General features: G+C 40.8%; 1 pseudogene; it reads right to left on the bottom strand.

The window, feature by feature from the left end:
* Nucleotides 1-3766: 3766 nt before the first annotated feature.
* The window catches only part of LOC114008864 (brain protein I3-like), a 47342-nt pseudogene continuing 25017 nt past the window's right edge, over nt 3767-26091 (bottom strand).

The following is a 26091-nucleotide window of genomic DNA, read 5'->3' as shown; positions in this document are numbered from 1 at the left end:
ATTTACTGCCGAGTGAAGCAAGTCAGGCTATGAAACAGAGACATTGTATATCTCCATTTTACATACACCGACTGTCTGCACTCTATGGTAGAGACTGAGAGACTGGAGGACATAAAAGCACTGAAAATTGTTATGGACACTGGGGACAAAGTGGAAGGAGAGTGGGAGAGAGGAAGCGTGCAGGAAGGGAAATTTGGGAAAAAATGGAGAAGAGATTTGTGGGACACAGATATGGTTTGTTGCCTATTGGTGATGCTGTGTATAGTATTCTCAACTCACCTACTCTGTGGCATGTATCATGTTGAGTAAAATCTCTTTACAAACTAAATGATGTATAATGATCGAATGTATAAATAATAAATCAATAAATAATAAATAAATAAAATAAATAAAAAGGGTAGGAGGAACAGACATCTCTGGTCTTAAATCCCTTTTGGAAGGAATAGCTTTTATCTGGAAAGTAGCCACCTGCAGCCTCGGGGTAAGAGATATTTCATAAACTGGCAGGCCCAAGGGTGTGGAACTACTGGCCACCAGTTCATCTGGGTGATACCATGTATTCCAAGGTGCATTACCCAAATGGCTGAGAGATTTGTTCTGATGAAATGAGTTGAAAAACATCATCTCTCCTGCGTGTACACGTGTAGCTCCTTCCTGAGCAATCCCATTCCGCCCATAAGCCCTATGGTCTCAGGGGCCTATACTGTGGGCCAGATTAATTTCTTTGGGGGCCTCTGCCCTGCTCAGAATGCTTATCTTGCAAGGGAGGAGAAAGGGGAGGGCTCCTATCCTCAAAAGCAGAAAACACACACACACACAAAGAAAATGTCAATGACAATGTGAAAGAAAAAAATGTGTTTTTGGGTAGCTAAGAGGAAAAAGCTTTTACTGAAGGAATTCAGATCACTGAATAAGTAAATGAGCAAATATGCAATTCCAGAGCCCTTGAGAGCCCCTGGAAGCCAATGAGCTGGCCCCACAGAGGGCTGGTTAGGAGTAGGTTGGAAGGCATTGCTCACCTCCTGGACCATCATGTCAGAGTTCCTGGCTGGAGGTTGTGGTGGAGATAGAAGGGAGGGCGTGCTGGCTTTGGAGTTTGCAAAAATATTTTCACAACCATTGCTGGGTGCTTCTGAAGGATTGCAAGGTCAGCAATAGTTACTCTGTTTTTTTGATCATTAAACAGATGCTCGCAGTGGTGAAGTGATTCACCTCAAGTCCTGTGGCTAGGAAACACCCAAGTTAGGACTGGCCTCCTGAGTCTGGTTACAATGCCCCTGGCTGCCTCTTGTTAGAAAGGAGAGGAAGGAACAGCATCGCACATCCCCTTACATTTTCTGGATAGAAAATGCTATGCGATTTCTTTTTTTTTTTTTTTTAAGAGGTTTTTCGCTATAGGGTGCGTGTGCTCGCCAGACAGACAGAGAAAGACATAGAGACAGAAAGCGAGAAATCACCCCCCAGGGGGGATGGCCACGCCGCAATCCCTTCTCCTCCGTTCTCCTCTCAGGATCTTGGGCACACACGCACACGCGCCCGGCCTGAGTTTTAAGCCACTGGGTCTGGGACGCAAACCACAGTTGACTATGTGGGAGTCCAGCGACATAGCCATTACGCTAACTGCTGGTTCCCAATACTATGTGATTTCTGTGGGAGTGTGTAGTTCCCATTCACAGATGAGGAAACAGGCTCAGAGGGATGAGTTTGAGGTGTCATGCCTAGGCCTGTGCTAAGGGCATTCCCATGTGCTAGTGTGACCCCAATGAGGTTCTGTCCATGGCCCTCTCTGGGAAGAACTGAGTAAGAGCCCACAGATGGACTGGGTAGCAGAGGAGGGCAGGTGATTTGGGCCTAGAGTCAAGATGCTCAGACAGGAAGTGTTATGTCACTCTGCCCCAAAGGGGCTGGTTCAGCTGCAGCAAGGATGATGAAAGTGAGGCTCCTGGATCTGCCACTTTTGAGATGTGTGGCTTTGGGCAGAGCACTAACCTCCGTGAAACTAAGGGAGGTTAGAAGGTTAGTTCATTTTCTTTCTTTTTTATTTTTATTTTTTGTAAAGTCTTGTTTAGAACCAACCCAGTGGCACAGAAAACGTACTGCTAAAGCAATACTGAGTCCATGTGGAAGACTGCGGATTCAGTCCCCTGGTTGGCCTATATGTATCCATGATCCTGCTGGCTGGGCAGGCTGAAGAAGGATCGTGACATGAGACTTGGTTGAAGTTGCTTGTCTCTGTCTCCCTCTCTCTTGGTAATAAAGAAAAGAAAAGAAAAAAGAAAAGAAAAGAGAAAAGAAAAGAAAAAGTATCTTGAGTTGTTTCTCATTCTACCCATTTTGTACTTAATATATATGTACATCCACGAACAATGCATGCCATGTTTCTACATGGTAACCTTTTCCTTTTTTTTTTTCTCTTAGAGAGGTTTTTGCTATAGGGCACGTGTACTCGCTGGAAAGACAGAGACAGAAAGTGAGACATCACCCTCCCCCTGGGGGGGGGTGGCCATGCTGCAATCCCTTCTCCTCCATTCTCCTCTTGGGATCTTCGTCACGCACAAGACGTGCCCGGTGTGAGTTTAAGGCACCGAGTCCAGACTCGAACTGCGGTCGACTACATGGGAGTCCAGTGACATACTCATTACGCCAACTGCTGGTCCCGATGGTAACCTTTTCCTAAAAGATGTCATGCTATGTATTTTCCTTTTCCATGCAATATTTTGTTATTGAGATGTAGCCTTGGTAACATATGTAGCTCTGGGTGGATTTTAAGATACGTATTAGGTTGTTGGAAAAGCCATGACGTATTTTTCTGTTTTTCCATGCAAAAATGTGTCATCATGACTTTTCCAACAACCCAACAGTATTCCAATGTATGACTATTTCACAATTTATGTACCTATATTGCCATTGATGGGCACTTGGTTGTTTCCAATGTTTTTGTCATTATAGACGATAGTGCATTAAAAGTATATCTGCCTGTCTTGTGGTGTTCAAGTGAAAGAATTTCCTAGAGTGTATGCCTAGGAGTGCAGTTGCTGTGTTTTGGTTACCTATTGCCGCGTAACAAAGCTTAAAGCTCATGATGATAAGAATTTATTGCTTTTCTTGATTCCATGGGTGGCTCTTCTGTTCCATGTGGTGTCAGCTGGAATGCTGGGCCAGCTGGAAGATTCATGGTTTCACACGGCTAGGTCAGACTTCCCCACAGCAGGTCTACCAAGAGGAGCCTTTCAAACAGAAAGGTGAAAGCTGAAGATCGCTTAAGGCTTGACCTGAAAGTTACATAGCATTACTTCTGCTGCATTCTTTTTTTAAAAATTTTTTTGGAATTATTTTATTTAACTCTATTTATTATTGTTGTTTTTAAAAATTTGACCAGAGAGAGAGAAAGGAGGGAAAGCGAGAAAGCAAGCCACTAGGTCCAAGACTTGAACTGTGTGGGAGTACAGCGTCTTTAACCAACATGCCACCTGTTCGCTCCATTTTTTTCTTTTTAGTATGAATCTCATTTATTTAAAACAATATTTCTCACCTTTCTCAAATTTAAGATTGCAAAAAATAACAGCAGTGCTTTCTTGAGTTGTCATTAACTTGGGAGTCGCGTGGCTGCCTTTCCACACTTGGAAACCTGGGCTCATGCATGCCAGATCTATCCCACCCCACTTTACAGAATAGACCTGAAGCTGAATCAAATAAACCTATTGTACACGATGTTTACATCAGAAAAAGAGAGCTGGGTGTAGGAAAGCCAGGAGTATTATTCCCTTTAGATAAAGGTGGCTCTACAGTTGGGGCATTTTCGCCTCTTCAAGGCAAAAGAGCAGATGAAGCAAAGGGGAACTAGATGATGGCCCAGAAGATGCCCAGGAAGGTGAAGCAGTCCTCCAGCACCCCTACTCTGCAGACTGGATAGCCTTGGACAATAACAACGAATTGGAGGGGTATCGGGTGCCAGACCAATGGTGGATGTTGTAGACCCTGGGAGGGTGGCTGAGTATCCCTGTGATGGGATGGGGTAGGGCTCAGCTACTATAGCACGAGAGCCATATGGGGTTGCACATGCAGTCACCTTGGCTGGCCTCTAGGTTGTAGGAAGTGGCCGCTCCTGCAACAGCAGCTGTGGTCTGTGTGGCCTGGCCCAGGCTACCTTCTCTGGTCTGAACTAGCTGGCTTGGCTCTGGCAGGGAGGTGGCAGTGGGGACAGTACTTCCATTGCATTCTGTGGTTCAAACAAGTTATAGGCCAGACCAGATTCAAGGGGAGCCCAAAGAGACCCCTCCCTTCAGTGAGATGAATGGCAAAGAATTTGTGCTCATAATTCACCACAGTTGGTGTGATGGTGAGTTTTGGGTGTTGACTTGACTGGACTAAGGAATACCTGGAAACCTGGTAAACCATTATTCTGGGTGTGTCTGTGGAGGTATTTCCAGGGCAGATTAATAGGTAGTCTGTGTAGACTAGGTGGGGAAGATCTGCTCTCAATGTGAGGGGCATCATCCAATCAACAAGGGACCCAGAGAGAACACACATGGAAGACACATGGGTTTCTTCTCAGAGTAGGGTAGACGTCTTTGGTTGCCTCGGACTTCAGAACTCAAGACCTAGCTGCCTTCAGATGCTAGAATTCACACCAGTAGCCCCTTGGATTCTTGGCTCAGGACCTTGGCCTAAGGGTTACATCATCAGTTTCCCCACCTCGGAATTTGACTAGACCATGCTACCCGCATCCCTGGGTCTCCAGCCTGCAGACAGAAGTCCCACAACAGGGACTTCTCCGTCATCATAATCTAGTGAGCCAATTCCCCAATAAACTCCCTCTTATATATCTATGTATATCCTACTGTTCCTGTCCCCCTAGAGAATCCTGACTAATACAATTGGGTTATTGCCTAGGAACAATAATAATGTCAAGTTGCTCTCCAAAATAGATGTTTAATGTATACTCTCACAGTCTATGTATGAAAGTTCCTGTCTTTCCATATTCCTCCCCTGATACTTGGTACTGTCTGATTAAAAATGTTTTACCAACCTGATGGGTCTGAAACAATATCTTGGTGGTGTTTAAAATTTTATTTCCCAGATGAAGTTAAGTATCCTTTCATATGTTTATTTACCGCATTTTCTCTTCTGTGGCCTGTATTTTATATTCTTCGCCCACTTTAAAATTACTATGTCCTCTTCTTATCAATTCGTAGGAGCTCTTTATATATTCTGGGTGCTCCTCTTGTGTCAGTTTTGCGTATTGGGACTACCAAAGTTCCTAGAGAAGGCTGGGGTAGAAGCTGGAATAGATACTGTAAATGGAGCTAGCCGAGGGGCTGCGGAATGATTGGCAGCTGGGTCAGGGAGTCAGAAAAGTGGGCAGTGAATGTCAACCTGATCATGCAGGCACCAGAAGGCTACTGGGACAAGAAATCCAATAAAGGAGGGCAGTCTCTGTGAGGCTTTTGATGTGGTGTAAGCCTATGCCATAAGACATTCATGGAGCCTTCATAGCTCCAGGGCTACCCTCTGAAAAAGGGAGAAGCCTGGCTCAGGAAGAGCTATGTACTCTGTGGAGTGGGTGAGGGTCATGCTGCAATATAGCTCACTGACCCAAATCAACCCCTCAAGGGAGGCTGGGGAGGAAGCAACCCTGTAAATGCAAATGCTCCTGTTGCTTGAGGTAGTTTGTTTCCTGGCTCCCCAAATGCCAGTCAGACTCTGGGGAAGCCAGCAATTTTAGGCTCTGCAGCCTGTAATTCAGAGGCTCTGTTCCCAGGCTTGACTGGACTGTGGGCCAAAGATACTCTCCTGGAGGCCAGGCAAAAAGGGTGGGCAGTCTTGAGTGGGAACAAGAGCAATATTCAATTCCCTTATTCATTTTGTTTGTTGAGACATAGAAGTTGGCAATATATAGCAAAAGGTGTAAAATGTGTGGAAATACAGACTCGGTGACAAGGCAGAAGTACCTCAGTGTCTTCCAGGGGACTTGCCGTCAATAATTCGCTTCGAGATGTGTATGCAGTTTGAAATACAGGCCAGCCACAGCGGCACAACACCAACACAGTGCTCGGCCATGCAGCAGGTGCATGGGAAGGCCCTGTGTTCACGTCCTAAGATCTCCTTCTACATGCCAGGCAGCTCGTGTGCATACGCCCACGACGGCAGCTGGCTGTGACCGGGGCGAATCATAGTGCAAACACCGTGTTGACGTTGCTGTCTCTCTCTCTTTCTCTCGGAAGAAATAAATGAACTTTTTTAAAAGAAGAAAAAAAAAATTAGGGGTCAGCAGGTGGCATGGTGGTTAAGGCTCTGGACTCCCACATGGCTGATCATAGTTCGAGTCCTGGCGGCTTGCTTTCTTGCCACCTGCTGGCCCCCTCATTCTGTATATTTTTAGATGAGTATTAGGTCAACATTTTAGAACCCATTCTTTCCACTTGGCAGGATATCACTGTCTTCATTGTGACATATCAATTTACATTTTAAATGGCTGGAGCTGTTCCATCGTGTGGATGCGTAATCGGTTCACTTAGTGATCTCCTACTGTAACTTTAGTTGTCTTGTGATTGTGGTGCAAACGTTGAATGTATTTCTATTGTTTTTAAACTTGCCAGAGGGCATGTGTGCTTGCCAGAGAGAGACAGAGAAACAGAAAGAGGAAGAGGGGGAAGCACCTTTCAATAGGATCATGCCCTAAACTCTTTTCACTTTCATCCTATTATGATTTTACATACACACACACAGATGAACTATCATGTTTCTTTTTTGGGGGGGAGGGTTTTGCTATAGGGTGCGTGTGCTTGCCAGACAGACAGAGACAGAGAGACAGAAAGCGAGAAATCACCCCCCTGGGGGGATGGCCACGCTGCAATCCCTTCTCCTCCATTCTCCTCTTGGGATCTTGGGCACGCACACACACGTGCCCGGCGTGAGTTTTAAGCCACCAGGTCCGGGACACGAACCGCGGTCGACTACATGGGAGTCCAGCGACATAGCCATTATACTAACTGCTGGTCCCCATATTTCTTAAGCCACTGGAGCAGGGATTCAACCCATGCAGTCAGCCATGTGGGATCTAGTTCCCTTCACCACTAGGCCATGGGGACAGCCCAGAAATGTTATATTTTGGCATGCACAAACCTATCCATATATTTCTTTGTGTTTTCTTTCTTTAATAATAAGCCTAGAAAGCCTTTCTCCAATGTGGGATAATAATAATAAATATTTATTATAAATAATATAATATTAATTAATTAATTAATTCTGTGAACAAGAAGCCAGCTTCTGTTCTGAATAGATAGATAAAATATTTCCTATTCTCATGGAGTTTGCAATTTGGGGAAGGAGAAGATGGTGTAGGGGAGGAAAAATTACTTTCTTCCACTCTTCCAGGTTCTTTGGCTGGTCTAGGAGTTAAGTTGATCTAAGACAGGTTAACAGGAGAAAAAAACATTTTAACGGCATATATAGACACGGAAGTCCCACAGAAATACGAGACTCATGAAAACAGTTAGATGACTGAGGCTTATGTGTCATCCTGAGTTGCAGAAAGGAATGGCTATTTGGGGCTTCTGGGGAGCGATGAAAGAAAACACAGGAAGGGGCTGGGAGGAATGTATGGTGAATAAGTTGCCTAGTTATGCAGGTAAAAGTCTCTTGGTAACAAGTTGCCTTGGAGTTCTCTTCCTGGTACAGATACTTTTATTAATGAAAATTTCCTCTATAAATGACTTTCTGGGCCAGCTGCGCAGCACAGAGGTTAAGCCCTGTGCATGGGGAACCCGACCCCATACTCAGGGCCTGAGAGCAGCTGAAGGAGCACCGTTCTTCTGATTCCCTACCCTATACTCTCCATGGTTCACTGAGCGGACGAGAATGGAAAATCCCTGCCCTGGGGTTAGATGGTGGCACGGCAGTAACGCAAGGTGCTATGAGGCTGACCCAGTGGGTTCCAAGTTCATGTCCAGCTACCTCCCTGAATATGCCAGCCGCATGTGGGCCCCCCAGGGCTGGTTGAGGCTAAGGTGACTATGATGTGAAGACTCTGTTTGAGGTTCTGTCTCTCTCTCTCTCTGCCTCTCTCATTCATGGAAGAAAGAAATGAAAAACGTTTAAAAACAAAAACCCCTGCACTACTTACAATTGATTCTGAACTCATCTCTTCTAGACCTCTATTCATGTTTTGATTTAACTCCTTAATTGGTTAGAAATTCATTTTGGAATATAATACTACAGTGAGATTTTAACTTTTCTCCCAGTGTGAGCAAATGAAATAATTCCTTTCCTGTTGATCAGAAGTATCACTTTATTGTGTTCTAAATAGACTATTTAAGGACACCTATTTGCAAAGGTGACACTAATTACTTAATTCCTCTTCGCAGGTGCTCAGTCTCCCTTGAATTCACGTGGTTTTACTATTAACCAGTCTCACAGTTTTCCATTTGCCTGCAAAGATATCCTGAGTGACTTACAACTCTTTGCTGAAAGTCAGAGGCAGTGGTATGTTGAATTAGATCAGATTTTGCCTGAGGATGCTTCTGTTCCTTGAGTCCCCTACATAAGGCACTACAACCTCATTTAGTACCTTAACAAACTGAAAGCCAAATTTGGGAGTGTATTGTTTTATAACAGCTGGGGCTCAGCCAATCACAGCAACCGAGCTTCAGCCACTCACAGGCTGCCAACTGATCAGACCATGTTCAAATAAGGGCGACCACAGAGTTGTAACCAATCAAGTTGTTTCTGCACCTCATTTCCGTTTTCTGTTCATAAATACTGCCACCCATAATGTGAAATGGAGCTCTCTAAACCTCTTCTGGTTCTGAGGGCTGTCCAGTTTGCAAACTGTTCTTCACTCAAACTCTGTTAAATTGAACTTGTCTAAAGTCTTTCTTTTAACAAGTATAATAATAACGTTCAATGTTTACTAGCTGCTTTCGCCATACCAGGTTCTAAGCCTTTTGTATTTAATATAATTTAAATCTTGATACATATCTCTGAAATATTATTATATTTTTAAAAGAATTATCTTATTTAACTTTATTTATTTTATTTATGTATTATTTTGAGAGGTTTTTGCTATAGGGTACGTGCGCTCGCCAGACAGACAGAGAGAAACAGAGAGACAGAAAGCGAGAAATCACCCCCCGGGGGGATGGCCATGCCGCAATCCCTTCTCCTCCATTCTCCTCTCGGGTTCTTGGGCACGCATGCACATGAGCCCGGCGTGAGTTTTAAGCCACCGGGTCCGGGGCGCGAACCACGGTCGACTACATGGGAGTCCAGTGACATAGCCATTATGCTAACTGCTGGCCCCTGTATTTATTTTTATTTGACCAGAGAGGGACAGAGTGAGAGAGAGAGAGAATAGGAAAGTGAGAACGCAGGGCCGAGTCTAGAACTCTAACCGTGGTTGGCCATGTGGGAGTCCAGCATCCTTAACCACCAAGCCACCTGCTGGCTCCTGAAATATTATTTTATAGGTGGGAAAACTGAGGCCAGAAAGGGCAAGTGGCTAACTCAAGGTCCCACAGTGTGACCCTGAGTCTGGACTTGAATCCCAGTAGTCTTTGTTGTTAATCACAGCCTCACTGTAGCAGGAGATATTTGGGGGAAGCAGAGAAACAAAATGGCCATATGTAGGAAATGTTATTATTTATTTAGTCATCATAATCAGGGAGCACTTCCTACCTCCAGCCACTGTGCTAAAATCTAATTATTATAAGCTGGCCTCATCAGCCTTTGTCCCAGAGGGACTCTGTGAAAGCCAGAACCTCCTAGCAGACCAGCCGGAGAGCAAGTTGCTTGAACTTACCACACACTCTTCTACACACGGATAGTGACATCAGTAGCTTTGAGGAAAATACCAGTTGCCACAATGGCATGTGAATGGGTTTCTTTGACCACAATCCTTGATACTACCTACTTCTCTGAGCAGGAGTCCTTCAACCTTCCAACTTCCTTTTTAATTTTTCAAAGTTTCTTTCATTCCTTCTTTCCTCCATGAAGACAGGTGTATATCATTGCAGAGCTTTAAATCCAAGAAGGCTGAGGAAGAGGAGGATCAAATGTGAAGAAAACCAGAGGCCCTGGAAATGATAGGTGTGGAGTGGGGAGAGGACCAGGAAATACTATCTTCATCCTGTATCTGCTTCCTCCTGTCTTCATTCTGAGTCATGGTCTGGTCTGGTCCATGACTTCAACTTGCCTTTACTCTTGGGGTCCCAGTCAAAGGCCGAAGTGCTGAATCTCTGCTGAACTCCTTCCTGCCCAAAGCTGCCTGGGTAAGCACCCATCACCACACCTGATGACTGGCATACAATGTTAATGGAAATCAGTAGTGCTGGTCACCATGTATTCCAGCCTCAACTCACCTTCCCCAGCATGGTAGGATTGCACTTGCCCACCACCTTTGAAGTTAAGCTTGGTCTTAGGACTTGCTTTGAGACTCCAGAGTGAAGCCTTTAAAGGTAACATGTGGCTCACCATGCACTCTTTCTTCTTGCCACAGCTAACCTACAGGGGCTGCTTCTTCAACCTGGAGCCTAAAATAAGGAGGATGTGAGTTAGGACCTCCAGTCGCCAATGGGCTGACAGCAGGAGTGAGAAGCAAGCCTTGGTGCTTTAAGTCAAGGACACTTAGAATTATATTATTATTACAACATCACCCATCCTATCCTCACTGATACCATGTCTCCCCAGTGACATTTTAGGACCTCAGATTAGGGTACTTCCCACCTGCAATAGTCTCCCCATTCTTCTAGAAAATACTAGAGCTAGATATACTAAACTATCAAATTCGTAAAAATCTTCACATGCACCCCTATGTGAACTATGCCTATCATGTCTATGATGTTGTAAATGTGTGAAATGAAACCAATTTGAAGAGACTTGTTCTTGCTGATTCACTGCAGGCTCCAAGTGAACACCCTTCTCTTTGCTAATGTCCACAGTTTGTTTCTATGATCATTTCTTGGTATCCTCAAGGGATTGATTCCAGGACCACCTCTCCCCCAGGATACCAAAATCCATGTATGTGTAAATCCCTTATATAAAATGCTATAATATTGCATATAATCCATGTGCCCTCTTATATACTTTAAATCATCTCTAGATTACTTATAATACCTAATATAATGTAAATAATGTATACGTAGCTGTTATACTCTGTTTATTGTGATTTTGTTTTGCTTTTATTTTTATTTTAAAAAATATTTCTAATCTGTGGTTGGTTGAACCTGAGGATGTGGAGGACTGACTACCTTGCTTTGATTTTTGCCAAAGGAGATACATTGATTGCCTCTGTTTATGAAAACTATGATTATAATACTTGTTTGCTGTCCTCTGTTGTCTCCAACTGTTTCATTTCTTTTCTCTTTTTAAAATTATTGGGGACCAGCAGTTAGCATAATGGCTATGTCGCTCGACTCCCATGTAGCCGACCACAGTTTGAGTCCTGGACCCGGTGGCTTAAATTCACGCCAGGCACATGTGCATGCATGCCCAAGATCCCAAGAGGAGAATGGAGGAGAAAGGATTGCGGCATGGCCATCCCCCTTGGGGGGGGATTTTTCCACTTTCTGTCTCTCTGCCTCTCTCTGTCTTTCTGGCAAGCACACATGCCCTATAGCAAAAACCTCTCCAACAAAAAAAAGTATTTATTTAATTGTATTTATCATTTTTTAAAATCGATAATTTGCTAAAGGACATGTCTGCTCACCAGAGAGACAGAGAGAGAGAGAATGAGAAAGCAAACCGCCAAGGTCCTGGACTCAAACCATCCGATACCGTAACCACCATATACCGCCTGCTGGCCCCAGCTGTTTGATATCTAACAAATTATGTTGACTGTTCTGTGATGACAACTGCAAGTTTTTATAGTTTCTTCATTCATCTCTGACTTTAATTCCATCTTTGCAATGTCTAGTCTGTCTTTTCAGTTTGAAGATTAGTCTCCTTGATGAAGACAGAGCAAAAGTAAAGTTGAGTGGTTCTGCTTTCTTCCCATCATCGGCTTACATCAAGATCTCCAAGTCCTGACCTAGACTTGACTTTTTTTCCTTTCTCTGAATAAACCTTAAAAAAATTCTTTTATATTTTCTTTAGCACATTTCACAAGCTCCAGCTCATTCTGGATGAATTTATCTTTCCTAACACTATTTGTTCCTGAATATTCATTTAGAAGTTACTTTATTGAAAAAAAAAAAAAGAGCTAAAATGACAACAGATATCTAAGATAAAAACTGCTCCTAATTATGTAAACATCAAACCAGAGATTTTTCCCATGTTTTCTAATTCTTGTCTTTATGCATATTTTATTTTTAAATATTGGCAGCAATATTATCTATAACAAACATTTGAAAAAAATTTAAATACAACATAGTTATATAAAGTGAGACAAGAAAAAGCCTCCCTACATTTCAGTGTACTATCATAAAGCAAACACCAGTGTACCTCCACCCCTCACCCACCTATTGAGGTCAAGAAAAGAAACAGATCACTTAGCACTCCAGAGGCCTCCCTCATATCTCCTACTCACCACTGCTCCCTCTCTGAGTAAGCAAACTTAATCGTAATGTTAATCTCTTCCTTGATTTCCTTTATGGCTTTACCCAGTAAGCATGCACCCCTAAACTCTAGTTTAGTTCTTCCTATTTTTGAACCTCATGTAGATGGAATTATAAGTGCATAATCTTCAGTGCCGGCTTACTTCATTCCACATTCTACCGGTGAGATACGCCCACATGGCCGTGTATGGTTGCAGCTGATTCACTGTCTACACATACCAAAAAGTATTTATCCATTGGCCTTTATAAATGATACTGCTGTCAACATTATGTTTCTTGGCACTCATGTGCACACTTTTCTACTGGTTATATACGTAAGAATGAACTTGGATTGGAGGCTATGTGGATGTTTAGTAGATAACGCCAAACAATTTTCCAGAGTGGCTCTATCCATTTGCATTTTCATCATTAGCATTTAGAATGGCCATCGTTCTGTGTCCTTGCTAATACTCGTTATTGTCACTGTTTAATTTTAGCCATTCTGGTGGGTGTGTATGGTACAGATTGTGTTTTATTTTTCATTTCCCTAATTAATAATCAAGTTGAGCATCTTTTTATTTGTTTATGTACTATTTGGCTTTCTCTACTTTTAGAAAAACATTTTTTTTTTTTTTTTTTTGCCTAGAGGAGGGTTGTGCTCACTAGAGACAGAGATAGAGAGGGAGAGGAGAAAGCACATCCCCATAGGGAATAGTCACACTACAATCCCTTCTTCTCCATCTTTTCCTCCTTTTGGGATTCTGGCCATGCATGCACATGTGCCTGGCATACTTCTCAAGCTGATGGATCCAGGACTTGAACCTCAGGGTCAGATGTGTGGGATCTGGTTGCCTTAACAACCAGGCCAAGAAGCTGGCCCTGTCTATTTCTTTTGTAAAGTTCTTTTTCAAATCTCTTGCCTGGTTTTCTATTTGGCTGCTTGCCCTTTTCTTATTAATTTGAAATAAATTTTAAATTACATGAATGTGAGTTTTTTGTGGTTCTATGTATTGCAGATATCTTCTCTTGTCTGTGGCTGGTCCTTAGTCTCTCTTAATGTCTTTTGATAGTCAGAAGTTCTTAGTTTTTTTTTTTTAGAATTATTTATTTAATTTTATTTATTATTATTATCATTTTATAATTTGGGGCAAGGCACATGTGCTCATGAGGAAGAGAGAGGAAATGAGAAGGCAAACTGCCAGGTCTGGAACTCAAACCATGGTCAGCCATGTGGAAGCCCAGCATCTTAACCACCATGCCACCTGCTAGCCCCAGAAGTTCTTAATTTTATTGTAGTCAAATTTAGCAATCATTTCTCTATGAATGATACCTCTTATGTCCTATTCAAAAAGTTTTTCCCTTAGGACCAGCAGTTAGCATAATGGCTATGTCGCTGGACTCCCATGTAGTCAACGCAGTTCAAGTGTCTGACCAGGTGGCTTGAACTCACGCTGGACGCGTGTGCGTGCGTGCCCAAGATCCTCAGAGGAGAATGCAGGAGAAGGGATTGCGGTGTGGCCATCCCCCCTGGGAGGTGATTTCTCGCTTTCTGTCTCTCTGTCTCTCTCTGTCTTTCTGGCAAGCACAAGCGCCCTACAGCGAAAACCTCTCAAAAAAAAAAAAAAAAGCTTTTCCCTTCATGAGATCTTAAAGAACTTTACCTCTATTATCTGGTAAGACTGTCTTCCCTTTTGTCCTCCCTCCCTTCCTTCCATTTGCTTTTCATATTTATTTCACATTTTTCTTTTCTTTTCTTTTTCTTGTGATAAGACATGTGCACTCAGCAAAGAGAGAGAGAGAAAGTGAGAAATCACACTCCAGAGGGGATGATCATGCCTCAATCTCTCCTCCTTCATTCTCCTCTCAGATTTTGGGCACACATGCACATGCTTTCTCAGTGATTTTCAAGTCACTGGGTCCAGGACGAGAACTGCGGAGTCAGCCTTTTGATATCCAGCCAGCTATTTTACCCTCCACATCACCGCCCGGCCCATTATCTCATATTTTTCATTTCATGTAAGTGGAATTACATTGAATACTTTACTTCCTTGAGATAATATTTATTTTCCATCACCGTTTATTGAAAATATTGCCATTCAGGACCAGCAGTTGGTGTAATGGCTATGTTGCTGGACTCCCATGTAGTCGACCACAGTTCGAGTCCCGGACCTGGTGGCTTAAACTCATGCTGGGTGCATGTGCATGTGTGCCCAAGATCCCAAGAGGAGAATGGAGGAGAAGGGATTGCAGTGTGGCCATCCCCTCAGGGGGTGATTTCTCACTTTTTGTCTCTCTGTCTCTCCATCTTTCTGGCAAGTGCACGTGCCCTATAGCAAAACCCTCTCCAAAAAAAGAAGAAGAAAAGACTGTCATTTCTTTAATACATACACACACACACACACACACACACACACCTCTGGATTTATTTCTGAGCTGTTTTGGTTATATTCTATTGATTAATTTGTGTATCCTTATATAGCACACTCTCTTAAAAGCTATAGCTTTATAATAATTCTAGATGTTTCATGGAAAAAGTCCTCTCTTGCTTTTCACCTCATTCAAGAGTGACATGGTAGTTCTTGGTCTTTTCTTTTTTAGATATCATTTTCTTGAGAGAGAGAGAGAGAGATTTTTGCTATAAGGCATATGCACTCACCAGAGAGACAGAGAGAGAGACAGAGAGATGGAAGGTGAGAAATCACCCCCCAGGGGGCATGGTCATGCCGCAATCCTTCCTCCTCCATCCTCCTGTCAGGATCTTGGACATGCATGAACACACGCAAAGCATGAGTTTTAAGCTGCTAAGTCCAGGACTTGAACTGTAGTTGACTATGTGAGAGTCCAGTGACATAACCATTACACCATCTGCTGGTCCCCAAACATCATTTATTTATTCATTTGAAATACTTTACTGAGGCTTTTTAAAAGCAAACAACCAAAAAAAAAAAAAAAAAACAGTGCATGAGTGCAGATGAGAGAGAGTGCATCTCAACAGGGTTTCATCATGCCATTATCTCCTTTCTCCAATCTCCAACACCTTAAGATCCTGGCCATCTGGGTATGCACCTAGTGGTTTTCAGTCCAACTTGAGGACCTGAACCTATGGTCAGCTACGTGACTTCCAGCCTTGTAGGGTATTTGCATTGCCAGTGTGCCACAACGGATGGGCCTTTTTGTATTCCCATATGCGTTTTTGAGCAGGCTGTAAGTCTTCATCCAAACTTGGGACTTTGAATGAGACTACGTTGAATCTATAAAATAATTTGGGTGCAACAGACATCTTTACCATGCTGAGCCTTTCAATCCATGAACATGGTATATTTCTCCATTCATTTTTATCTTCCCCCTGTTTCGAGGGTTACTTTGTAATACATCTTATTAATTTATTCTTAGGTGTTTTATATTTTTATATAATTGCAAATAGTGTCATTTAATTTTAGATTTTTTCCCCTGACATATAGAAATGCAATTAATTCCAGTATATTGACCTTGCTTTTAATACCTTATCAAAGTTATTTATTGATTCTCCAAATTTATCTCACTTTTTTATAGATTTTACTATTCCGGATTTTCTGTACATTGTATATCATATTTAAATCATAACATTTTATTTCTTCCTTTTTAATGCTTTCTTGTCTTATCACACTAGGCTAACACAATGGTAAATAAAATTGGTAAAAATAATGCTTTATTTTGTTCCAGTTATGGTTCAGATAATGGTTTGTCTTCCAAGCCACTTTGGAATTTGGTCTTAGTGGGTGGTGATTAGACTTCCCCCCAAAGTTCAGGTTTTGGGACTTGGTTATATTGTAAAAGTGTTAAGTGAAAATTTAATCCCTTCATATTGTTCCAGGGTGGGCACTATGGGTGCAGGGTCCCCTGATCAAGTTCTGATGTATATACAAGAAGAAGCAAAGAGGCAGGCAGAAACCACATGGATACAGACTATGTTCCACTCTGCTCAAAACTCTACCTTCTGCCATTTTGCGATGCCTTTGGACATTACAGTCACCCAAACTGTGAGCCAATAAACCTCTATTCCTTCTTCTTTTTAGAGAGATGTCTCTCTCACTCACCAGAGAGACAGAAAATGAGAAATCATCCCTCAGAGGGGATGGCCACACCATAATCCTTTCTCCTCCATTCTGCTCCTAGGATTTTGGGGATGCATGCACATGTGCCCAGTGTGAGTTTAAACCACCCAGTCCTAGACTCGAACTGTGATTGACTATGTGAGAGTCCAGTGATGTAACTGTTACACCATCTGCTGGTCCCACAATTTGGTCATTTATAAATAGGCTTGAGGATATTTTGTTTAAAATTTTTACATCTTTGCTCATAAATGAGATTGCCTTTAATTTTCTTTTTTCTAATGTTCTGGCTAGATTTTATAGTGAGTTTTGTTTCCTTCACAATATATTTTGGAGAATAATGTCCCTTAATTTGTATTCTAGAAGAGTTTGCAAGATTGGCATTATTTCTTCCCTGGGTGTTTGGCAGAATTCTGTCAGAAAAGTTATGTGGGCCTGCAGTTTTCTTTGTCAGATTTTACATTATGGATTAAATATGCTTTGTAGTTATATGAATATTCAGGTTTTCTATTTCTTCTTGTATCACTTTTAATAACTTGCCTTTTCAAAGGAATATGTCTATTTCTCCTAATTTTTCAACTTATTGGTATAAAGTCATTCACAATATTTTCTTCTCATCTTTTTAATATCTGTGCAATCTGGGGCCTGCAGTTAGCGTAATGGCTATGTTGCTGGACTCCCATGTAGTCGACCATGGTTCGAGTCCCGGATCTGGTGGCTTCAAACTCACGCCAGGCGCAAGTGTGCTCAAGATCCTGAGAGGAAAATGGAGGAGAAGGGACTGCGGCATGGCCATTCCCCCTGGGGGCTGATTTCTTGCTTTCTGTCTCTCTGTCTTTCTGGCGAGCGTATGTGCCCTATAGCAAATACCTCTCAAAAAAAAAAAAAAATCTGTGCAGTCTATGATGAGAATTCCATTTTGATTGTAACATTCATTATTTATGCCTTTTTCTGTCCCTTTTTCTCATGAATTTTACTTGGGCTTTATCAGTCCTATTCATTTTTTGGACGCAATGTGCCCAGCATGTTTTTCAAGCTGCTGGGGCCAGGACCCAAATTGTGGTCACTCTATAATCAGTAGGCTATAGGGTAGGCCCACATATATCTGCTTTTAAGCTATCATATTACTGTTTTCTATTTCTTCCTCTTTGTTATGGTTTAGATGATGGCTTATCCCCCAAAGTTTCATGTTTTGGAATTTGATACTGGAAGTTGGTGACGCTTAGTGGGAAGTGATCAGGTTGTGGTGATTGTGTTATGGAGACAACAGCCTCATGAATAGATTAATGATGTCTCACAATACTCAATGGGTTCGAGCTCTCTCTTAATAAGAATTAGTTCTCACCAAAGCTGGTTGTTATAAAAAGCTGTCAGAAGCTTTCTACCTGCACATGCCTGGCCATCCTCAGAGTTTCCATTGGTCACGTTGTAAGCCAGCCTGATTTCAGGTCTATGCCTTCAGACCCTAGAACTGTGAGTCAATATAAAACCCTATTTCCTTAAATTCACCCTAACTCAGGACCAGCAGATGGCATAATGGTTATGTCACTGAACTTCCACATGACTGACCACAGTTTGAGTCCCAGGCCCAATGGCTTGAAATTCATGCTGGGTACGTATGCATATGTGTCCAAAATTCCAAGATGAGAATGGAGGAGAAGGAATTGTGGTGTGGCCATCCCCCCAGGGGGTGATTTCTCACTTTCTGTCTCTATCTCTCCAATGAGCCCACACACCCTATAGCAAAAATCTCTCTTAAAAAAAAAAAAATTCACCCTATCTCAGATATTTCTGTTACAACATAAAACCTAAGACACTCCTGTTCCATGTTCTTTTTCTTCTTTATTGACCCCTCTCAGGTTGATTGAAAATCTTCTTATTTTCTATTCTCCCATTAGCTCAGAAGTTATATATTATTTTATAATTATTTTAAAGACTGTTAAAGATAGGTGATATACATCCTAATCAAAATCTAATGCTTATTGGCACCTGTACTCACTTCATGGGCTATGCAAGTACCTTGGAATATTCTTATTTCATTTATCCTGCTCCTGTTTTATATGCTAATTGTCACATATTTTAATTATATAGATGGATGTATGTATCCATGTATACATATGCATAAACGATCCTCATTCTATATTACAACCCATTGATCATCTAGGATCAATGATCTGCCGTGAATCCTTCTTCATCTTTATGTTCATACAAACAGATATATACATATGAGGATCTTCAAAGGATTCATGGAAAATGCATGTTATGAAGAACTATGCATAGATTTCCATTTTTGCACCAAAATAAACTGATACTTCAATTCCACTTTTTCATGAACTTTTTGAAGTCCCTGTGCCTATGTAGGGATTTCATCTTAGTTTGTTTTTTCTAAAGCCAAGTCATACTATATTATTTTTCCTGAAATTGGCTTCGCTCATATAAATACTATTACTGATTTTTTAAGGTCAACAGATGCAGAGCTCTTCAGCTTTTATTTGAGTACCTATCATTCCATACTATGGACCTACCATATAGAGCTTCCCTATTCTGGACGGACAGATCTTGTTAGTCTTTCTCATTGTAAACACAGCTATTACAACTGCACACGTGCCTCGACACGTTGGTACTTTTATTTCTATAGGACAGATACCTAGATAGGATACTGCTGGGTCAAAGGTTAAGCGTATGTCTTTTTTCCTTCTTAATGAAAAAAAGATAATGTATTTGTATATAGTGTGATATATAGTTATCAGAAAGAAAAGGCCTCTCTAAAAAAAAAAAAAAAAAATCTGTGCAGTCTATGATGAGAATTCCATTTTGATTGTAACATTCATTATTTATGCCTTTTTCTGTCCCTTTTTCTCATGAATTTTACTTGGGCTTTATCAGTCCTATTCATTTTTTGGACGCAATGTGCCCAGCATGTTTTTCAAGCTGCTGGGGCCAGGACCCAAATTGTGGTCACTCTATAATCAGTAGGCTATAGGGTAGGCCCACATATATCTGCTTTTAAGCTATCATATTACTGTTTTCTATTTCTTCCTCTTTGTTATGGTTTAGATGATGGCTTATCCCCCAAAGTTTCATGTTTTGGAATTTGATACTGGAAGTTGGTGACGCTTAGTGGGAAGTGATCAGGTTGTGGTGATTGTGTTATGGAGACAACAGCCTCATGAATAGATTAATGATGTCTCACAATACTCAATGGGTTCGAGCTCTCTCTTAATAAGAATTAGTTCTCACCAAAGCTGGTTGTTATAAAAAGCTGTCAGAAGCTTTCTACCTGCACATGCCTGGCCATCCTCAGAGTTTCCATTGGTCACGTTGTAAGCCAGCCTGATTTCAGGTCTATGCCTTCAGACCCTAGAACTGTGAGTCAATATAAAACCCTATTTCCTTAAATTCACCCTAACTCAGGACCAGCAGATGGCATAATGGTTATGTCACTGAACTTCCACATGACTGACCACAGTTTGAGTCCCAGGCCCAATGGCTTGAAATTCATGCTGGGTACGTATGCATATGTGTCCAAAATTCCAAGATGAGAATGGAGGAGAAGGAATTGTGGTGTGGCCATCCCCCCAGGGGGTGATTTCTCACTTTCTGTCTCTATCTCTCCAATGAGCCCACACACCCTATAGCAAAAATCTCTCTTAAAAAAAAAAAAATTCACCCTATCTCAGATATTTCTGTTACAACATAAAACCTAAGACACTCCTGTTCCATGTTCTTTTTCTTCTTTATTGACCCCTCTCAGGTTGATTGAAAATCTTCTTATTTTCTATTCTCCCATTAGCTCAGAAGTTATATATTATTTTATAATTATTTTAAAGACTGTTAAAGATAGGTGATATACATCCTAATCAAAATCTAATGCTTATTGGCACCTGTACTCACTTCATGGGCTATGCAAGTACCTTGGAATATTCTTATTTCATTTATCCTGCTCCTGTTTTATATGCTAATTGTCACATATTTTAATTATATAGATGGATGTATGTATCCATGTATACATATGCATAAACGATCCTCATTCTATATTACAACCCATTGATCATCTAGGATCAATGATCTGCCGTGAATCCTTCTTCATCTTTATGTTCATACAAACAGATATATACATATGAGGATCTTCAAAGGATTCATGGAAAATGCATGTTATGAAGAACTATGCATAGATTTCCATTTTTGCACCAAAATAAACTGATACTTCAATTCCACTTTTTCATGAACTTTTTGAAGTCCCTGTGCCTATGTAGGGATTTCATCTTAGTTTGTTTTTTCTAAAGCCAAGTCATACTATATTATTTTTCCTGAAATTGGCTTCGCTCATATAAATACTATTACTGATTTTTTAAGGTCAACAGATGCAGAGCTCTTCAGCTTTTATTTGAGTACCTATCATTCCATACTATGGACCTACCATATAGAGCTTCCCTATTCTGGACGGACAGATCTTGTTAGTCTTTCTCATTGTAAACACAGCTATTACAACTGCACACGTGCCTCGACACGTTGGTACTTTTATTTCTATAGGACAGATACCTAGATAGGATACTGCTGGGTCAAAGGTTAAGCGTATGTCTTTTTTCCTTCTTAATGAAAAAAAGATAATGTATTTGTATATAGTGTGATATATAGTTATCAGAAAGAAAAGGCCTCTCTAAAATAGTAATAAAATAGCTGGCACTAAGCATGACTCAGATGCAGAAACTTTTAAAACACTATTGAGGACAGGTTGTAATGACATAGCCTGTTGTTATATAAGACTCCCATCTTATAATTGGACCATCCTTCTCAGATTAATTATATATCCCTATATTTTCATATCTAATGGGAGTATTGTTATGTAAAATTAACTTATAAATAAATACAAATTTAATAAAAAATACTGCCAAGATTTTTTTTAACCTGAGATGCTGATTCTAAAAGTTCATGAGTCAGCCGTTGTGGTGCAAGTGGGAGGCACTACTGTGTGGTGGCTGAAACCGTGTAGGAGTCCCTGGTCCGGTCCCCAGCTTAATCTAAATAAGTTGGGCTCTCCGGCACGCACCTGTGCTTCTAGCTAACTGGGATGCCTGGGCAAGAAGGCTTGTGACACGGCAAGACTCTGTCAAAAATCTCTCTCTCTTTCCTGTGGTTGTCCTCTCCTTTTTAATTAAGACATAAAACATAATAATAATAACAATAAAGAAATGAAAGCTCATATGAAAAAATAGGAGAGCCAGAAAATCTACGAAAAAGGAAAACAAGAGCATAGTATTCCTACTGGCTATTTTAATATAATTCAAAGCCTTGATAATTAAAACAATATGGTACTGGCATGAACTGACAGACGAACCTAGAGAACAAAACAGGAAGTCTAAAATTAGAAACGAATTCACACGAGAGTTTAGTATATGATAAAGAAAACATCGCAAGGCATTGCGGGAAAGATGGACTTTGCAGTAAATGGTACTGGGACAATAAATAGCCTTTGGAAAAGAACAAAGTTAGATACATACTTCATACTTTACGTCAGGCTAAAATGTAAACAAACCAAAGTTTAAATCTTACAAGTGTTTTTAATCCATAAAAGTAATAGAAGAAAACATGAGTAAGCTCCTTAATTATCCTGAAATAGAAAAGGTTTTTCTAATTATAACTAAAATCCAGAATCTGTAAAAGAAAATATTGATAAATTCAACTACATAAGCATAAAAAAAATTCTCCAAGACAAAAAAAAATTACAGTACAAAAAATAAAGAAAAACTGGAAGAGGGGTAGCATTTTAAAATCGTAATATTGATAGAAACCACACGGAGCCAATCTCCCTACTATGTAAAGAGACCATAGAAATTAATAAGAAAATAAAACCGATAGTCCAACTGGCAAAAGATATAGGTAGACAGTTCTCAGGAAAGTAAATACGAATGGCCCGGAAAAGCACATATGAATAAACAGTTGTAAAAAAAAAAATCAATGTGCCTTTTTTTCTAGGAATTATTTTATTTAACTTTATTTATTTTATTTTTAATTTGGACAGAGAGGGACAAAGTGAGAGACAGAGAGGGAAAGTGAGAAAGGAAGCTGCCAGGCCCAGGACTCGAACCATGGTCAGCCATGTGGGAGTCTAGTGCACTTAACCACCATACCACCTGCCAGTCTCCCAATGTGCCTATTAATATTACAAATGCAAATTAAAACTATACCTTGAGGCTAGCAGGTGACATAGTGATTAAGGCACTGGACTCCCACATAGCCAACTGTGGTTTGAATCCTGGACCTGGCAACTTGAAACTCACGCTGGGCATCTGTGTGTGTCTGCCTCAAATCCTGAGAGGAGAATGAAGGGAAAGGGATTGAAACATGGTCACACACCCCCGGGAGTGGGGTGATTTCTTGCTTTCTGTCTCTCTCTGTCTCTCTGGCAAGCACATACACCCTAGAGTAAAAATCTCTCCAAGGAAAAAACCAAACCAAACCAAAACAAAACTTTGCCTTTATTTCTCAAATCCTAAAAGCTGTACAAGACACACTGTTGATGAGACTGTGGAGAAACAGACTTTGTGGAGAACTTAGCAGTATCATCAAAATTACAATGCATTTACCCTTTGAAGCAGAAGTCTCACTGTTGGCAATTTATTCTACAGGTATTTTAGCATATATATATATATGAGATTATTTATGTATAAGGTGATTAGTAGCAACATTTTTGGAAAATCAAATAATTCATGGCAATGCAAATGCTCCATTAGAGTGGGATTAGTTAAACTAATTGTAGTACTCCTATACCGAGTAACTACCCAGACAAGGGCAAGGAAAAGAAATGGAGAAGGAAGAAAAGAAAAGGACTCTCTACTGTACAGAATAAAGTTCAGAACAGTGTATATGATTTTTGTGGAAGGATAATGCATACAGATATATATCTATATTTAGCTTTAATTTGAATAAAAAAATTTTGTAAGGAGGCCTAAGAAACTAATAAAATGGCTACCTGTGTATAAAGAAGCTCAGTGAAATAGGAATGGGAGCTAGGCTTCTCAATCTATACTTTTTTTATATTTTTTTTGAGAGAGATTTTTTGCTATTGTACACTTGCTGAAGAGACAGAGAGAGACAGAGAGACAAGAAGGGAGAAATCACCCCCAGGGGAATCTGGCCAAGCTTCAGTCCCTTCTCTTCCTGGAATTTTGTGCACACATGCACACATGACCCGTGTGAGTTTTAAGCCACTGCTTCTGGGACTTGAACTACGGTCAACTACATGAGAGTTCAGTGATGTAACCATTATGCCATCTGCTAGTCCCTTGTTTTGATTTTTGAACCTAATTTTACATATTGAAAAATAATACAGAGTAATATTGAAAATGATGGAATAAGAATCTTTAAAAGCGTACTTCTCCTCAAAAAGATTGAGAAAACTGGTTTTGAAACAAAGTCAAAATCAACTTTCCTACAGTCTGGAAATTAACCAAAGATTTGCAATAATTAGAAGAGCATTTTTCAAGGTAAGTGGCTGACACTCGGTGAGAAGAGTGAGCTTTGTGAACTATTAACTTGCCCTATTTCCAGCCTCTTATCCCCAGGTTCATGGTGACCTTGAAAACTAACAAAATATAATCCTGGAGAAAGTTAGCAGTCTCACAGTTATTGGTTAGTTAGATCAGGAATGGAGTTCTTTCAAAGCTCTGCTCAAAATAGGATACTCATTCTCCTCAATAGCACAAGGAACTTTCCTCAGAATAGACCATGTGTTGGACCATGACACCAGTCTCGATAAATTTAAAACATTGAAGCCACACAAAGTATGTTCTCTGACCACAATGGAATGAAATTAGAAATCAATAATAGAAGAAAATTTGAGAAATCCACAAATATTGGGAAATGAATACCATCCTAAATAACCAATGGATTAAAGATGAAATCACAGGGAAAATTAGAGAAAATATTTTGAGGTGAATTAAAATGAGGACACAACATATCCAGACTTATAAGATGCAGCAAAAGTAGTTCTTAGAGGAAAATGTATAGCCATTGATGCCTATATTTTAAAAAAAAGAAAAGTCTCAAGTCAAAAACATTACAAAATTATTTTGTCTTCTTGACTAAAAAGTATACATAAATACCACATAAATTTCAACAGGTTATTCACGATATTCAAATTGATCATCTATCTCTGTTTTTCTGTGTCTGGTTGTCATTCCCAGAGATGACCGACCACTGCTGCCAATTTCTTAGGTATTCTTTCAAAGATAGCATGCCCCCACAAGCATAGTATGTGGAATACATATTGTATAATTTACTAGATGTTGCCAGGTCACCTTCCAAAAAGGCTCTAGCAACTGACGTTCTAGCATGTATAAGAGTGCCCGATTTCCCTTATCCTTACCGAGATAGAATATTATCATTTGTTGTTCGTCCTGGTGGCCTTTCATTTCTGTTTGCCTGGCTCCAAGAGAGCTTGAACATCATTTTCATAGCTTTATGGGCTACTTAGAGCTCCTCTTCCAGGAATTGCCTATTTGCATCTGCTTATTTCTTGTAGAATGTCTATTTTTTTCTTATTGATTATTGGAGCTGTCTCTATGATATGCATTGTATCCTTAATCTTTCATTCATTCTTGAAAGCAGCTTCTCTGATTCATCCCCTCTTCCCCCATTAGGGGGAAAACAATTCTTTCAATCTTGTCTCCTTAAACTAGCACTAAATAATATTAATTCCTGATATTGACATGACATCTGCTTTTCAATTCATGTGAAATACAGATATACTATGACTAATTGAAAGCTTTAATGTTAAAATAACACTAAAATTCTGATTTGGGATTCTGAGTTTGCACGAATTTAGTGCTGACACTTACAGTGCTGTTCTTCGGCAACGCTTTTCCACAGCAGAAGATGCTAAGGAATAAATGTGCAGGTCGGAAACTGTGGGAAGCTGCACACCAGCGAGTCTGAGAGAGCAAACAATTACCATGATTGGTTCCCTTCCAAAAACCTGACCTTCGAAACCTTGCTCTGATTGGCCACTAGAATCCCTCAAATTTGCATATCCGGCACCTCATGATTGGTCCAAAAGCAACCAATCATAACCCACCGTTAACAACCAATCACAGTCCACTGTTTACAACCAATCACGACCCACCGTTTACAACCCACCAGAGTGTATATAACCACGATGCCTGGCCCACAGTAGCCAGACGACGACCAGGAAGACAACAACTGAAGAGCCCGAAGAGTTGAAACACCGCACAGTCTCCAGACGACCCTGAAGATCCTGAAGAGCTGACACTGCATCGTCTCCAGACGAACCGGGAGACCCTGAAGAGTTGTAACACTACATCGTCTCCGGACGACCCTGAAGAGCTGTGACACCGTGTCGTCTCCGTGCTGCTCACAGTAGATGATGCGACACTGCGTCGTCTCTGTGCTGTACCGTGCTGCCCACAATAAACGGATGACACTGTCGTCTCCGTGCTGTAACACTACGC

Source organism: Tupaia chinensis, unplaced genomic scaffold (genome assembly GCF_000334495.1).
Source record: "Tupaia chinensis unplaced genomic scaffold, TupChi_1.0 Scaffold000407_1, whole genome shotgun sequence".
Taxonomy (NCBI): domain Eukaryota; kingdom Metazoa; phylum Chordata; class Mammalia; order Scandentia; family Tupaiidae; genus Tupaia; species Tupaia belangeri.
The sequence above is the reverse complement of the archived record's forward strand: the minus strand, read 5'-3'. Positions and strand labels throughout refer to the sequence as shown.